This window comes from Nasonia vitripennis, chromosome 1 (assembly GCF_009193385.2).
Source record: "Nasonia vitripennis strain AsymCx chromosome 1, Nvit_psr_1.1, whole genome shotgun sequence".
NCBI classification, from domain to species: Eukaryota; Metazoa; Arthropoda; class Insecta; order Hymenoptera; family Pteromalidae; genus Nasonia; species Nasonia vitripennis.
Window position 1 is genome coordinate 17,395,031 of NC_045757.1, and position 17,041 is coordinate 17,412,071.

At 50.4% G+C, this 17,041-nt stretch overlaps 1 protein-coding gene across 2 annotated transcripts in view; it reads right to left on the reverse strand.

The window, feature by feature from the left end:
* Positions 1-11,222, reverse strand: part of LOC100117208 (epithelial discoidin domain-containing receptor 1) — a 75,259-nt gene extending 64,037 nt beyond the window's left edge. For both annotated transcript variants that reach the window (XM_031924537.2, XM_031924544.2), the window contains exon 1: positions 10,863-11,222. The gene's annotated coding sequence lies outside the window, so the exon portion shown is untranslated. The remainder of the gene's footprint in view (positions 1-10,862) is intronic.
* Positions 11,223-17,041: the final 5,819 nt, after the last annotated feature.

The window sequence follows — 17,041 nt, forward strand, 5'->3', positions numbered from 1 at the left end:
AACATCAAACAAGCCGCTCCCTACGCCGTTTTCATTAATTAAATTATCGCTTGTATAGGCTCTTGCGCGCTTATTCACTGGAATTTCACAAAAATTCTCTTACGCCTTAAAAAATGATGTAGGTCCCAATTGAGTTTGCGTTTACTTCCGGTGTAACAATTTTCGAATAAAAGAACTATGTCAGCCGATTCTACAGCGAGGCGCTTTTTTACAGCTGCATTTGTGCGCGGCGAGTCAATAACGAGAAGTTGAACGCGCCAGGAGAGTCGTACCCGGGAGAAAACGAATGGAGGAAGCGGGAGTCCGTGTAATTCTTTCGGCGCACAGCTTTCTCTGTCGCGGGCGGGGGTTCGGGCACGACTTTTCGGGGGCGAATTTTACTTTACGCCCCCGATTATGTATGGACCTAACTGAATGCGAATGGGACAAGTCTTTTCTCTGCTCTCTGCGATGGGTATAACGTCGCTCTGAAAAGTAATTCCAGCGCCGTGTGGAATTGTGCGCGAACAACGGCCGGCGTTAAGTCACCGACGCTTTATACATCCCGCAGGTGTAAAGAGCTCTATGTACTTGATAGTCGATTCGCACTCCAGCAAGGGAGCGACAAAAAATAGCTCAAAATGCGGAAGCGAACACGCCACCGTCCCTTAAACGCATCGAATCCTCGACGATAAAAGACCATCCCGCCTAAACAACTCGAGCGCGCGGCGTCGCTGGAAAAACACGCGGGACATCAGCTATGTACGAAAGAGACGAAATGTACAAAAACGAGAAAGAGCCGAGGACTGCGCAGACACGCATAGGAAGCTGCAGCGGTGCCATAAAGGGTTGCATCAACGAAAGAGCAGGACGGAAAAACGGCCAGCGGCGGCTGCTACTGCTGCTGGTATTATTTGCACGCATACCATAGCCAGAGGTGCTCTCACTCTCCCTCCTTTTCCGCCTGTTTCGGTCGAAACGTTACTGCGTGCACACGCGGGGCGGCGGCGGCGGCGGCGGCGCCCGGAGAGGCGTTAATTAAATGGAAAAAGCTTTGCCCGGGCGCTTGCATACACCTCTCTGTACGCGGCTGTGCCACTGGGCTGCAGGTATACCATACGCATGAACGGCGAACGGAAAAAGAGAGGCCGAAATTGAAAAAGACTCCGGCGCGCTGCTTTTGCAGCTCTGTATTCGCTTAATTATCGGGCTTTAGCCGCGGCGATTTTCCTGCTTTTGAAAGCGGACGGCTGTATTCACGGGCCGTATAGCTATGCCTGTACGCCGAGGCTCCTGCTGTATGACGTGGAATCTGACGTGTAAGTGTGTGGTTTTAACTGGCAAGGACTGGGGGAAGGATAATTGAGAGGGTGGACATTTTTTTGGAAATTCACGTTTTGCGAGAGATTGGAATTTTTTCCCTCGTGGATACGTGGGAGAATAGATTGCTCGCGGGATAAAGGATGATTTTTCGTATTGGCTATTTTCTAATTTTTATATACTCCAATTTGGAAATTTACCCGGGCGAAGTTATAAGCTCGATGCAAACAGACGAGTTTTAAGAAAACGTGTGTGCAACTTAACTGTAGGAGTTTTAGTACCCGAACGAAATTCGAGTAAAAACTTTGACATTATCTGAGCGAATCTGCGCATTAGAGTTATGCTTGTGCATAATAGCTTTCGGTACGACCGCAGCCCCCGAAAATCCATTAGCAGAGATTGAAGATTAAGAAGTATAGTCTTATAATAATGGCTCAATTCCGTCCATAGCTAGACACTGGATATGCAAAAAATGACGAACAAAACTGTACTAAATATTGAACTTGGAAAGAATTAATAATACCGCTATACCGCGCAGCCCATCCCGGTCAATAAACTCCGGCAAGAAAACTCGTCGACTTCGCGGCTCCTAACGCACTTGATTACAGGCGGCAGCTGCCTCGAGGCAGGGAACAAGAGCCGCACACTATACGCTCTCGTTCTTCTCGAAAAAGTAAAGGATGGAAAAGCCGAATGCAGAGAGGGAAGACAAGCGTGATGCATCGCGCGCACCGCGGGAGAGAGAAAGGGAGAGAATGTAAATTCGCGGCGCGCTCGGTAATGACGTTAGGCCGCCTTCGCGCCGAGGCGCTACGCCATTTTTCGCAAAAAGCAATCTCTCCGCGCACGCTGTGCGCAAAAATGTTTCCCGCCGCTCTATACGCACGCAGCTGTCCCTCCCGGCGGCGTCAAGTTTCCCCATGGCGCGGCCTTCCTCCCGCTGCGTCGTAAATAAAGAGACCGCCGCAGCGAGAGCTTGTACCTTGTCCCTGCTGATTTCCTTCATTTTCGCGGACCCTGTGTGTACCGTGTACACTGCCTCTCCCTCTCTCTCTCTCTCTCTCTCTCTCTCTCTCTCTCTCTCTCTCTCTCTCTCTCTCTGTACCGGAGTAATCGCGAGCGCGGGAGGAATTTTCGGGGCTGGAATTTTTTTTCGCGGTCGCGGTTTTCGGCCCAGGTGGGCTGTAGGCGAGAGAGGGAGGTGTTTGTTACGGCGGAGAGCAAACGAGAATAATTAGTGTCGCCGCGCGGTGTTGGAAAATTAAATTTCCCTGCGTGCAGTCGGGAGCGTCCTCGGTGTTTTATTCGAGAGGCGTATGCGCGCTGTATAGATACGGGCGAAGCGATATTTTTGCAGTGAACTGTGCGAAATTTTGCATAACTAGATCATTCCGGGTGAATCGGATGTACACGGTTATATTGTCTGTTTCGGCGTTCGCGAGCGGCCTCGCTCGTCTTCGCGCCGTTAGGCGCAGATGGCGCGCGACGGATCTAATAAACCATTAAAATTCAGGGCATGTGTCGAGTTTAATAGTCGCGCCCCAGCTCTTTTTCGCATATAATTAACGGTCGATTATTTTTAGAGCCATGCTCGATAGTGACGCGAGCGTTAACGCGGCGTGCATAATATTACGGTTCACGACTGATAATGACGAAACGTGACGCCCGAGCAAACCGGATCTCCTCCACTTTTCCAAAGCGAATCATACACTTTCACACACCGAGGCCCGGCAGAGTTTTCCTTCGATTCCTCAAATGTGCCATAATAAACACACTCGAATCAAAGACGTCCTAAGAAAATACAGCGCGGCGGAAGCAGCAGTCGGAACTCAAGACGAAACAACAACAGCCCACGCACGCAGAGTAATCTCCAGCAAGGCGACACGCGAGTGCCGTCCCGCGAAAATACTCGCGCATTGTCTTAAAATCACAACCTGTGAACGAGCCCTTGCGCGGCGCAAAAGGGGGGACGCGTATAATAGAGAAGGGCGCCCGGGATCGTTCGCCGCAGCCACGCGTACATAATCGCCGCAAGAAAAGCGCAAAGACGCTCTCTTGCGTGAGGCGAAAAGCAAGTTTCCGCAGAGAGGCCTAATATAGACGGCGAGGCGCAAGCAGCTGCTGATGCTCGGCGCCCCGTGAATAATCGCGTCTACGGCGCGAAATTCTACTGCATCGCCCGGCCACTGGACCGTGAAAATTAAATCAGCAAGCGCGTTCCGCGAGTCTGCCGAGGAAAAAAAATCCTTTTCTCCGCGGCGGCGTGTATTGCAGAATTTCATTTGGACCTCCCCCTCGTTGTAGCAGCTTCATTAAAGAAAAATACATAAATCGGAGGGGGGTCGACTAGCGGCACGGCGGGGAATATTAAATTACGCGATTTCAAAGTATTATTTCTCTTTCTCGGAACGCTTTCTCCCGCGCGCGGTAGAGGAAAAGACTGCGAGCTGGAATTATATGTTCGTCGTTCCGCGCGAGGATTTTCCTGATGATTTTCACGTACTTGCGCCGCAGTAGCGTCGGCATGTAAATTACGATCACTGCGAGCCTGTGCGCGGATTCTTCGCTTTTTTCTTCCCTCCGCGCGCGCACGAAAGCTTCGGATTGGGGCGAGCTTGCGCGGGACGGCGAGGGCCATTTATGAGGGGGATTTTAAAGGTTTACGATTTTCGAATTGCGTGTCGGGAATTTCAAGCGCTGCGAACTTTCCGCAGGTGCGCGGCTTGTTATTTAAACGCGAGTGCGGCCTTTTTAAAGAAACTGCGGGACGAGTTCGTATGCCTCTACCCACGGGAAGTTTTTAGGAGAGTATGTACCACACGGTACATCAAACACTCGATAGCGAGGCCGCGGCGACTCATTATCGCGATATTTAAGTAATCGACCTACCGCACACGCATAGTACACTATACACATCAAACAGCGAGCGCACACAGGCAGTTGGCTCTCGAGATCCCTAAACAAGTCAATCAGCAGCCTAAGTACACAGGCGCGAGACCATAGGCAGGTGCACACAGTATCTGCTGGAAGCGAGCCAATCGAAATCAGCACCGCGCAGGCCGGGGAATCAAAGAGCCAGGAAGACACGCGTGCAGCGAGTCGAAGCTTGCTAGCAGACGCACAGACTATTGCCGGCTATGCGTCGAGATATCCGTGTACACGTCGCTTTGACGGACAGAGCAGCGCTATATGGCTGTATACTGTACACGTGGAGAGAGAGAGAGAGAGAGAGAGAGAGAGAGAGAGAGAGAGAGAGAGCTTTATATAGACTCGTACGCAACGGCAGCGGCGGCGGCGGCGGCGGCGCTACAGTGCGGGTATCGATTCCTCGCCCGCTATACCTGTGCGCGCGGAGAGCTTGCGACTGCGCTTCATAAAAGTGATGCCCCGAAGTGGCGCGGATCGAGCGCGCACGCATATACGCGGAGGATAAAGAGATGCGCGTACTGAGGAGATACGAGAGAGAGAGAGAGAGAGAGAGAGAGAGGCTATATAGGTATACATAGGTATATTCCCCCGCGAGACAGTCGTATGAGGCGACCCCGAGGTCGTTAAGTAAATGTACCCGACGGCGAAGAGTGCTCTCGTAAATCTCTCCAAGTACGTATTAAAATTCCTCCGGTGAAAATTCCAGCACATGCCTCAGCTCTCCCCCACCACTGCCCTATCTTCTCTCTCTCTCTCTCTCTCTCTCTCTCTCTCTCTCTCTCTCTCTCTCCCTCTCTCTACTCTTTCTCTTCTGCGCCGCGCACAGCGTCGTGTATATTCAGGTCCGCGGAATTGCGTTTTCGCGGCAGATCGGCCGCCGCCGCCACGGCGCACTCGAGGCTAACAGAACGTGTTGCGAGGGCAAGCACGTTTCCCGCGTAGGACCATACTCGTGCAAGAAGCCCTCGAGGCTTCTGCTTAGTTCATTCAGCCGAGCCGATTATAATAATAATCATTCACAGAACCGTGCGATTCTTTACGCATAAGCTCGGGAATTGTATCGCAACGTCATCGGCCGTATCTGTAAATTACATAAAATCCTTCCGGGCACGTCGTTTTCATTAATTTCCACAAAAGAGAATTAAGCCCGCGGTCTCCAAACTGCTTGGGGAAAAGAGTTCCTCGACTGCCTCGGCCCCTGCGGCAGAGGCGCGTGGATTAAGACGGATACTCGAGCACGGTGGAATTAAAAGTGGAAGCGTGAGAAATACTTAATGAAGTGGTAATTAGAAGGAGGGAGATCAGGAGTCACGGGCTGCTTGCCGCTCATGCAGACTCGAGAGACCATACAGCTATATAGCTCCGGCGGCTAACACGCGCCGGCGCGCATGCGCGACTCGCGCAGCCCGGCCAAGCGGAACGCCATGGCGAGAAAGAGAGAGAGAGAGAGAGAGAGAGAGAGAGAGAGAGAGAGAGAGAGAGAGAGAGAGAGAGAGAGAGAGGAGCAACAATTGAAAGCGGTAGAGGCTTTTCCGGGATATTCTAAGCGAATCGAAAAAATGATCGAAAAGGCCGCGCAAAAAGGATGCTGTAATATGCCGTCAGGGTTGACATTCGCCGAACGAAAATCGAGGGAAACAGATTCGCAAGGGAGACTTTAAACTGATTGGAAGCAACGCGCGTAGATGATGAAGAAAGGGTGAAATAATTAAATTCCACAGCCGCCCAGTCACTGTCAAGGCTCTCGGGGAAAGTGAGCGCGAGTCTATATAGCCGGGCAGGAAACTTTTAAAGCTGCCCAATTCAGCCTGATGCCAGAGCGCGCGCTCGCGCTCGCGCTGATATTTATGAAAATAAATCCGTAATTAATTGCATCAGGATTGTCAGCGCAAATTTGCGTCGTTTGTCTTAATACACCCGCACCGCCAGCGCGGAACTTTCGAAGCCACTCCGCGAAATAAATTGTATAACGGGCGAACTTTGTCGCACGGGCGTGTACGCGCGATCGATAGCAATTTTTGGAAGTTAACGCCGAGCGAGCTCGAATTTTTGACACGTAACATAACGATGCGCTTGTTTATATTTAATTGAGGCGTAGCTTCGCCATGAAAACACCGCGCGCGGGGGATCGAGTGTGGAAATTTTACAGGCGAATGTTTGACGGTTTTGTCACTCTTCGAATTGACTCCTGAAGAGCAGACGATCCCGTTAGGTATATAGTTTCTAAAAGCAGCAGCGACGACGCTCGTTCAAATCCATTCGACTCTCGGACTGTAACAACGAGGATTGAGAGAGCGCGGACTGTAGAGAAAAAAGCGAATTAAAAGATACGATCATCCGAGCCGTAAAATTAAATTCCTTCAGGGTCAGGAGCGTAATAAAAAAGGGCCAATTTTCCGGGGAAAACATCGAAAAGCTCTCTTCCTCCCCGCCCACGCGTAGTCCGCGTCGCGCAGTAAAATTGAGCGCGCGCAAAACGTATAATTGAAAAGCTTCGAGAAAGGGGGATGAGCGAGCGGAAAAAATAGCGAAAACGTATACACGCACAGCCATAAGCGTCCAAACAAGCTACAAAGAAACGACGGCCTATATACATAAAGCACACAAAAGGGGGGCCGCTGCCGAGGGTCCTCCGTGAAGAAGCGAATTTTAATTCGGCAAAAGGAGGAGAATCGAAAGCGCGGCAGCGAGAGGAAAAAAGGCTGCGGGGCTGGACACGAGTAAAAGTGAAGAAAGCGCCGCGGACGTCTGAGTTAGCGGTGGCCCCTCGAGGTATACGGGCTGGAAGAGCGAGGGCTTGAAAGACCGGGAAAGGGGGAAGCTCGAACGAGACGGTACGAGACGGGAATATCGCATATCCACGCGATATATACTTCTAACTCTCGTCCGAAAAGCTCGCTCGGCCAGACAGAGAGAGAGAGAGAGAGAGAGAGAGAGAGAGAGAGAGAGAGAGAGAGAGAGAGCGGTAGGAAAATAGGAAGTGGGATGATGGCGGCGGTAAAGGGGTTGAGGCGAGCGCGACGAGAGCGCCGCCGCGGAGAAATAAAGGAGAAAGAGACGGAGCTAGATTTCGCAATGGAATGAGAGTAGCAGTAAAGAAGAGAGATTATGTAGACGTGCGGGGGCCATTCTCCGCTCTAAAGTGCTCGCTAGTCGTCGAGAGATGCTATTGATATGCATTCTCTGGGAAACTCGAAACTTTGCCGCGGACAATAGCATAAGATAATTACGCGTCGTGTCCGGCGGAGAGAAATTCGAGTGTGCATACGCACGGAATTTCTCGGCGAGCAAAGCAAAGCGAGAGTAGGAATCCGATCGCGTCCATAATATGACGTGCGCGGCCGCCGCAGAGGAGTGAGAGAGAGAGAGAGAGAGAGAGAGAAGTAGGGCCGGCATTTTTCGGAGCGGGCACGCCGAAGAATAAGAAGACGAGCGAGCGAGAATACTCGAGGGTTAAAGCGAGCGAAGGGACAGGCCTCTGGCTGATGGTCAGTCTCGACAGAAGAGATTCTTAATACCACGAATTTCAGGATAGATGGCTCACGCACGAACTAACATCGTCCTCCATTCTTCGCGTCCTTCCCTCCCTCGAGTTTCTTGCGCTTTTCTCCGCCGGCTGTTAGCTGTCGGGATACTTTTTTTTCTCCCCGCGGAGTGCGCCGGGGACGTCGAATAAGCTTTCTGATTGCCCGGGCTTGCTTATATTGTTTTACCACCTGACCAGAAGTGGCGCAGCTACTATACACGGAAAGGCTTTAACGAACTAATGCGCACGACGATGTTCCATATACGTATATATACAAGTTGCTCCAGTCATAACGGCGCGCGCGTCAACTTTCCAATTCATCCGAGGAGAATGAAGATGACCTAGCCTAGCAAGCCAGATACGTGCACTTGATTATCCACAATCTGTCAGGCGCTAATCAATTCCCGGCAAACTTCTCCCTGCTGCCAGCGCGCTCACGGCGCCGCAGATTGTATATAGCAGAGCGCAGCTCCTGCACTTCCCTCTATTAATCTAATAAAAGCCTCCCGCACGTCCTCGCGCCGCGCACACGAGCGCGAGATTCATTGTTTATCCCATCAATATCGCCGCGTGTGCTCGTCCTCGCAAAACCTACCCACACGCATACAGCTGGGAATTCCCCAATCAGGGAAGGATATGTCCGCTGTATGGCACAGCTTCTTTATGTGACTCTCTCGCTTCTTTTTTTGCTCATAGCGAGGGGAGCGCGAGAAGTGGCCGGATCCGGGTCGAGGCACGGATTTTCTCGTTTCGTCGCGGCCGACGAGTGTGCTGCTCTCTCTCTCTCTCTATCTCTCTCTCTCTCTCTCTCTCTCTATCTCTCTCTCTCTCTCCCTCTCTCTCTCTCTCTTTCTCTCTCTCTCTCTCTCTCTCGCTCTTGTTACACGCCGCGTTCCTGCGGCTTTCCACTTGGTAATGCTGTTGGTCGTTCGCGAGTGGCTTTCGTCGTTTTCGCCTGATTGAGTTTCGACTGCTGCTGCTGTCGGATTCCTACTTTTCTCGTAGGGATGATACGAGTTAAATTCTTGTTTTGCGCTCGGACAGTTCTTCTCTCCTTTTCGGGCCTTTGCTTTTTAAGGCGATTTTTCACTTTCTTCGGCTTACGCATCAGCCCGCGCTTCTTTTGTAAGCGAGTTTTCCTCCTCGACTACGATTGCGCCTCTATCGATTGTCCTCGTCGAAATGTTTATCAATAAAACAATCGGCGGGAACGAATATTAACGATTGTCTTTGTAAATAAACGTAATCGACGTTGCATTAACATTATTGAACGAGTTATACTTGCGAATATGCATCAAGTTTATTGATTAATATTGGCATTAATAATTCGTTGCAATATTCCGCTTGCAAGTGAGCAAGCGAGTCGACTCTGTATAATTTGAAAATATTCGGGAAGAGCTGGAACGCGTTATAACCGGCGAGAATAACTAATAGAAGTTGGGGGCGTCACAGAGTCTGGCAAAGTTTATAAATTAATCTGAATTTACTCGCACTGCACCTATCATACTTTAGAAGTGCTGAGAGGCAAGAGACGTCGTTAAACTGGCTGGGCAAACATTAAGGAAAATGTGATACTCGCCCAGCGTCATTATTTAGAGAGTTTTTGAGTCTTTTGAGGATAAGCAACAAATAGACCAAACTTTTAAATCGCTTTTGAAAACACGCATACAACATAAACGAATGGACGAAGCAGCTGATCCTGAAATTCAACGTAACCGCGGTGGCTGGACTAGACTGCCACAGCAATAAAATTAACCGAGTACAATTATCATAGCCAGGGTTCGAATTACCGTCATCGCCGCATCATCGCGATTATTCCCCTCGACGTCCTCGCTCGCGCCGCAGCGAATGACCCTTGCACCACCACAGCGCATCATCTCTCCTCCGATATAATTCCCAGTTAATAATACAAGCAACGACGCAAACGCGCAGTTTGAATTTTAAAATAAATAATTTACTCGTCGCAGCTATACACATATGCAGTTTCAATCAAGCAACGAAATATACGAGAGAGAGAGAGAGAGAGAGAGAGAGAGAGAGAGAGAGAGAGAGAGAGAGAGAGCTACGGGTCAAAGCGAAATCCCGATGTACGGTTCGTTTGTGGGAGGATTAACGGGTTATGCGAAATTATTCTGGAAAACCTAATAAATTCCGCGAACTCGGTGTTTCGAACAAACACCGCGCGGCCAATTCTCTGTGAGCGCAAAGTTGCGCGCGCGGACTCCGCAAAGCTCACCGATAATTCCCGAAAATACACAGTGGAAAACATTACTATACGCGCGTGTACTTGTAATCCTCATACGATATTTGCTTCATACAAGGGGGATTACCGCAAACGCATCTCTATCGAATGTTTTCTTTTCGCGATATTCGACGAGGACCGAGAGATACTTCTACGGATCAACAGGCGCAGCATCGGCTCCGGAATTAAAAATCCAACTTGCGCGATATAATTTCCTCCAGGAGCCGAGTAATCCCGATAATCCGAATATTGAATTCGGAGAAGTAATGAAAGTGTGCGCACTCGCGAGCGGGGCAACGTGAATCATACACGCAGGTAATATTGATTGGCGGAGTCAGGTGCATCCGCACGCGTACGTACTCGCTTCCTCTCTCTCTCTCTCTCTCTCTCTCTCTCTCTCTCTCTCTCTCTCTCTCTCTCTCTCTCTCTCTCTTGTCGCGCTGTACACGCGCGCATCAGTCTCTGATTACTTCGTACAATATTTACTCGAAGTCGCATTTGCTTGGAGCAGTGCAGCGCGAGCGGCTTGTTTTCATAAGTCGAAAGCGCATTAGCTCCTCGTTGAATCGTGCATTCGTGTGTCGATTGCGCGTTGTTTTGCAAGCGGCGAAAATAAACATATATATGAGCTTGTTCGTAAATAGAGTTTCGTCGTCGAAATGCGATCGAACAAAAGAGAAGACTCGGGAAGATGATAAATCGCATCGTAGCGTCCGCGCTGTCTCTCCAGTGCCTGTAAGCTCGGAGAATAGGGAGACGTGTCCACTACTAAGGTGTACACCCACACATGTGTCCGGGTGACACTCGCAACAACAACAATCTGCCCCGAAAAGAAGCTCACTCGCTCTCCATATCGCACACACTCACCGGTGCTTCAGTAGTTCCTCGTTAACTTCCGGTGCACGGTCACAGCGGGCTCGCCGCACCGCACTGCAGGCCATAGCCTCTCTCTCTTTCTCTCCTCTCCGTCTCGACCTTCACCTCTTGCTCGACGGCGCACCTGCGTACGTCATCGCACGCTTACCCGGGCACACTTCGCGAGCTGAGATACGCCTCACGCGCGGGAGATCAGTGAGTCGACGACACTTGTCACGGTGTACCTCGTGTGTGTGTGAACGAGCGAAGGGAGCCGAGAAAAATCGCGCACTCGAGAGCTACGCGGAACGTATAGTCGGTGCGTTGCAGAGAGTCCGGTGCACACCGTCGTACTGAGCGCGCGACGTCCTGAGCCCCAGCATCGCTCGCGCGCAGCATCCACCCCCACCGCCGGGAATCTCTCTCGCTCTCGCGACTGCGTGTACGTGTGTGCACAGTGTAGCCCGTATTATATCTACGCGGTGGCTCACGGAGACGCTGGTGGGGCCGAGAGCGCTGCGCAGTGCGCAGGAGTAGCAGCAGCGCCGGGAGGGAAGAAAGATAAGTCGCGAAAGGGGTGCGCGCGGCCTCGGAGAAGCAGCAGCGCTGCGGAAGAGAGACGATGGCGCGATGGGCCTGCACAGTTGTGTCGCTCTGCACCGACCGGCAGAGTGGAATCGAATGCGGCTGTTGCTCCTGATGGCCAAGCACACGGCGAACGCCCCCGAGGAGAAAATGGGAAATGAGAAAAGAAAATAGCAGTTGCGGAAAGTCGCTGAAAAACGGCGCAAAGTCAAATAACGAGGGATAAGGAAGATCGATAGAGGCTGCAATGAAAAGCGGTGCACAGTGTGTATAGGAGAGGGAGGGAGGAGGAGGCGCGCAAAATAAAAGTCCAAATGGGAAATGAGCGTAAAAGCAGAGACAGATGTAGCCCGAGAGGGAGAGACGAGGCAAAGTCAATTCAGTAAGAGAGAACTGTAAGAGAGGCAAGCTAAAGTGTATGTGTACACGCGCGCGCGCGCCCCGGGGCTGGCCGTATTTGTCCTATTACTACTTAAACTTGAAAGAGGCCGAGCACTCGCCGAGTATTGCCTATCATTGTTTCGTTCGTTCGGCTTCCCTCTCTCTCTCTCTCTCTCTCTCTCTCTCTCTCTCTCTCTCTCTCTCTCTCCGTGTTTGTACACTCCTCTCCTCGTTTTTCTTGCTACCGCTGCCTCCACCGCGCTTCTTCTTGGTTATTATGATTTCGCTTCGCTAGAGTGGAGAGGCTATGCGCGAGTTATTTTGTTTTGCGAGTCCTCATTGACTAATTTGGTCGCGTGTCTGCAAAAATTCAACTATGCATATAACGTGCACACACGAATTTTCGCTGCGCATTCGAATAGGTCAAAAGGACGGAGGAAATGTTTAAGCTTTCTCTCTCACGGCAAATACATAAACTTTTCGGCGCACATCCGCGTCGCTCGCGCTCCGCGAAAAAAAACACAGCCACGCGCGCGCTCGCATTTATTTGGCGAACACGTGCACTAATGCTCTCTCCCGCGAGCTGCTGCTGCTGTATATAGCCGCGCGCAAATGTGTGTGCCTTTGCGCTGCGTGCGTGAGGTTGAAAGCGAGGGAGGGAGAATCTGTGTGTACAGGTGATTAATCGGGTGTAGTTGTGCGACGTAGGACGAATTAGCGCTCGTGTAAGCTCGAATCCTTGCGCAAGCTCTCTCGCCTGTGTTTGTACGTCTATTCCCGCCCCTTACGCCCCGGCTCCTTTCTCCCTAGGCGTCGTGTATTATGGTTGGGGTATTCCGAAAAAATTTAATTTTTGAATTTCGAAAACGCTCGTGTGCAATTACGATACTCTATAAATCACACAGCACATATTTCGCATCGTGCAATCGCACGTTGTTCCAGAGTCGCCGCACGTTTATCAATAAACTTGCGTGCGCACACAGGTACACCCGCACACGCGCAAGCTCTACAGAGCTTTATGAGAGTTGCCGGCGATCCCTCTCTCTATCTCTCTCTCTCTCTCTCTCTCTCTCTCACCTTCCTCTCCTCCTCACCTCTCTCCTCCTTCGCTGTACCTACTCCGTTCGCTTTGCATGCGCCCGCCCGGCTGTATGTATTAACGATGACGGATATCGCCGTTGAAAGCTCCTACAAGAGCCAGCTTTCATCGACGTTAGAGACTCACCCCCCTTTCTCTCTCGGCACCTCCACTGCACATACTTCGCGGCCGGCTGCTTAAGTCTCGTCGTCGTCGCTGGCTGATGTCGCTCGCTCATTAAGCGCCGCGGACTGTAATTTATATCGAGAAGGCTGCCCGCCCTTGCTCGGATCGTTTATTCCTTCATTCCTTTTTCCAGCCCAAGGGAACGGCGCTTGTTAACTCGCGCGCTAATTGGCTGTCGGCTGATGAGTTTTTCGAAATTCCAAGTAAATATTTGCGACTCGTCCGCTGCGTTGCTGGACGCATAGAGCTGCGAATGCATTTTTGAGCGTTACACATACAGAGCGGGAGCTAATGAAGCGATTCATCCGCCGGTGAGCTTCGTTTGGAAACGATGCTAATTGGAGTTCCGGTTATATCTGTACTTTCCCTGGCAACCTACCAAGCTCCAAAAAGTTGTCGCGAGTACACTCTTTCCGAGCCTCGACTTTCGCGACGACTGTCGATCTAATTCAACGAGTAAAGAAACGCGATTAAGCGTATTAATGGACTTCGAATCATCCTCGCAATTATCAGCTCCGAGAGCGCGATCGGTTTTACATCTATAAACTCGGCCGAATCGGGCTGATCCCTCTCGGGAACCCAGGAAACGGTGCTAACTGCTGCAGCGACGTCGTCAAAGAGATTCCCCTCATTACCTCGGAGGAGTAGGTAATTCCAGTTTCCGCCTCCGCGTCGGGCCACAATTAGAATTGGTTTGACAGCATGGTAGCTCCGTTTGCTCAAAGCTCTGGCATACAAGTGCACGCGCGTGTCCTATCGGATTTCCACGGGACTTGCGCGACAAAAAGCTACACCTACCACATCGCGCGGCACATTATAGAGCCCTTGTACCTCGCAGCTGCGCGAGAAGAAGGCAATGAGCTGAGCAGCCTGAATGATGCATACACGGAATCGATACGCGCGCAGCTTCGCAGCGGATGTTTCCTCTATAGCTCTCCCCTCCCACGCGCACTCGGCCGGCAGAGAGGAGAGAGAGAGAGAGAGAGAGAGAGAGAGAGAGAGAGACGCAGCTATAGAGCGAAGGATGCTGGAAGGGGATCGTAATTACGAGAATTGAGTGCCATTAAGCCCGGAGACGCTGAATTTTCCATTGCTGCAGCGAGGAGGGAAAACGCCCGGAATATAGAGCGGTATATGTACAGGCGGCCGAGAGAATTTTAAGAGAAAGCGCGCGCCGATGATGATCGAGAGGACGTTTTGTCGCGGATGTATGCGCGACGCGCAAAGCCGTTAAGCGGCTAATTGAGGACACGGCCATTTGCCGCGCGCACGGCGAGAGGCTTTTAGGAGCCGCACACGCGAGTAATAGCCGTGGCGCTCTTTTTTCGCCGCAGATATATTTCGTTTTTCAAATTTAAAGAGCTCTATGCACGCCAGCCCTTTTCGAACCGTGTACGCTATTGTAATATTCATCGCCGCCTGCGTGATGTGGCGTGAGCTGGAAGAGTCAATTTGCTACTGCGACGCGGAGAGTATAGAGGATACAATTTCGTACTTTTACACTGCATTGACGTTAATTTGGGTCACTCCGCGGATCTGCAATTATTGAACGCGACCGTGTATTATACGAGAGGAATATAATGGCTATTCCCTATATCGATTCCCGATAATGCATTTATTGTTAAAAATACGATGTCCCGCGCGCGCCGAGTGACACGTTCCACGGGTATAAAATGCGCGAAAGCCTGAATTAATTTCATACAGCCGCGGTCGGTGATACGTATTTCATAATCCCGCACGATCGCGATTTCTTTTTAAATGCGCGCATACGAATGTGCGCAGCGATTTTTCATGTGATTAATCGCAAGCCGTCGCGCGGCATGCGCGAAATGGAAAGAAAGAGCCCGCGCGAAATTGATGGCTAAACGAAGGCTCGACTATTAGATCGATCGATGTATTCGTCGCGGCTTTTGTCGACTCGCATACACGCGCAGTTTCGTTATCTCGTATAATTACTCACGTGCGCGTGAATGCGAGAAGAGAAGAGGCGGGATTTCGGTATCTCAAAGCTTTGGAACTCTCTCTCTTTTTACCGCGGTAACGAACGAACTTTTTCGCAGTCGTAGACAAACGAATTAACCTCCCGTTATATAATACCTGAGGCCGAGCTCGTTCATATCCGGCATCGGCGGACGTACGGCTATATAGATCCTCGAAATCAACAAAAAACTCGGCGTGGCTGCAGACGAAAATAAACTTCCCTCGCTCGGAGGGCTGTATAGCCACTGGTCGGAAAGTTCGGCCGCAAGCCGGCCTCAACTTCCGATTTCGCGACTCGACGCTGTTACAGATCGAAGTCCCGCCCGCTTTCCGCAGTCCAAAGTAACCAAACGACGAGGACGAGCAGAGTGGAGCGAAGAAAAAAAAGCCGACAGTCTGGCGGAGCGAGAGAGAGAGAGAGAGAGAGAGAGAGAGAAAGAGAGAAAGAGAGAGAGAGAGAGTCCTATATAGAAAACTCGCGGAGCAGCGCACAACTGCATGGCGAGCCTCGCAAAACTTTCCCTGGGAGCCGCGAACGCGTCCGGCCAAGTATAGTAGCAGTAGCAGTGGCACACCTAATTAAGCGAATTTCCCATTGCGAGCAGTGCTAATCCGCTTGACTGCGCGCGCGCGCTCGGTATATATGGCTCCGAAAACGTAAGATGAGACGCCTTCCTGCTGCCCCTGCAGTAGTGCGAGTCAAGAAGTGGCCGGTCACACTGCTGCGACGGACGCGCGGGGAGGGAGAGGAGAAGGCCGAAGCCACAAGTAGATGACTCGCCGCACGCAAGATCAAACGCGGCTTGAGCGCAGGGGTCAAAGGACCGCTGCGCTGGATATGGAGATATACGTATACACGGCGTAAGTAGCGATCGAGGTGAAGCCTCTCTCTCTCTCTCTCTCTCTCTCTCTCTCTCTCTCTCTCTCTCTCTCTCTCGCTCGCTCGCTCTGTGATGCCGTTAGAACGTCATTTAACTCGCGAGGAGGGGGGGAGGGGGAGCTTGGTCCGCTACTACCGCTGATGCCGCCTGCTGTTGGCCGAAACTCGGACTCGCTGAATGCAGAGCTTGCAAAGGCCTCGGCGGCTGGCAGCGGTGTAGTTACTTGGGTACACACTGCCCCCTCTTCTCCTTGTCTCTCGCTCTGTCCGGGTAATGCGACGTGAAGTTTCGGTTGTCGAAACTGTCGACGGCGGCCGCGGCTTCGTTAAGGATTTTCGGCTACAACGATGGATATGACGGACGCCCACTGATTGCTCAGCCCTTACTCCGCGCGGGATTCGGGTCAGCGTCAAGTTTCGGAAACACACACTGAGAAAAGTTTAGGGCAACTATTGCATTCGTTGAGTACAACTGTTGTACTTTCTATTTGAGAGAGTAGCAGCCCCGATTTTGGGAGCTCTGGTGCCCCAAAATGCGAGAGAACTGTCGCTCCATCTATAAGTACTACACCTGTTCTAAAATAAAGACACTAGCGTGCTTCTAAAGTCAAATATAGATCGGTCCACATATATACTCTCAACAAATAATGTATACGATAATATTTGTATTATATATTTGTTATTAGTTATTTATAATTATTAGAAAGGTAAAAATAAAGTAAAACAATATAAAATTATAAACTGTTGGTAAATTAGATGTCATGAAGTCTATGAAAATTTTGGAAACTTTATTGATGCATTCGTTTACAAAATTATAAAATATATTTTGAAATTACATAATGATTATTTTGTCGTTGAATAGAGATAACTGGAGCGATGACAGGTAATTGAATATTTGACAATTTGTGTTTTATTTGTTTTTTGTATGAGAAATGCATGAATATGGTCGTCAAAAATAATTTCTTCAAAAAAACTTAATTCAAAGAAAATTTCGTTATTTTCACATACTATAATAGATAATATATTTCCGAATTCTTTTTCAATACTTTTTAAACTTGTTACAATAAAATTTCCTACTTCATAAACAATACCATATATTTC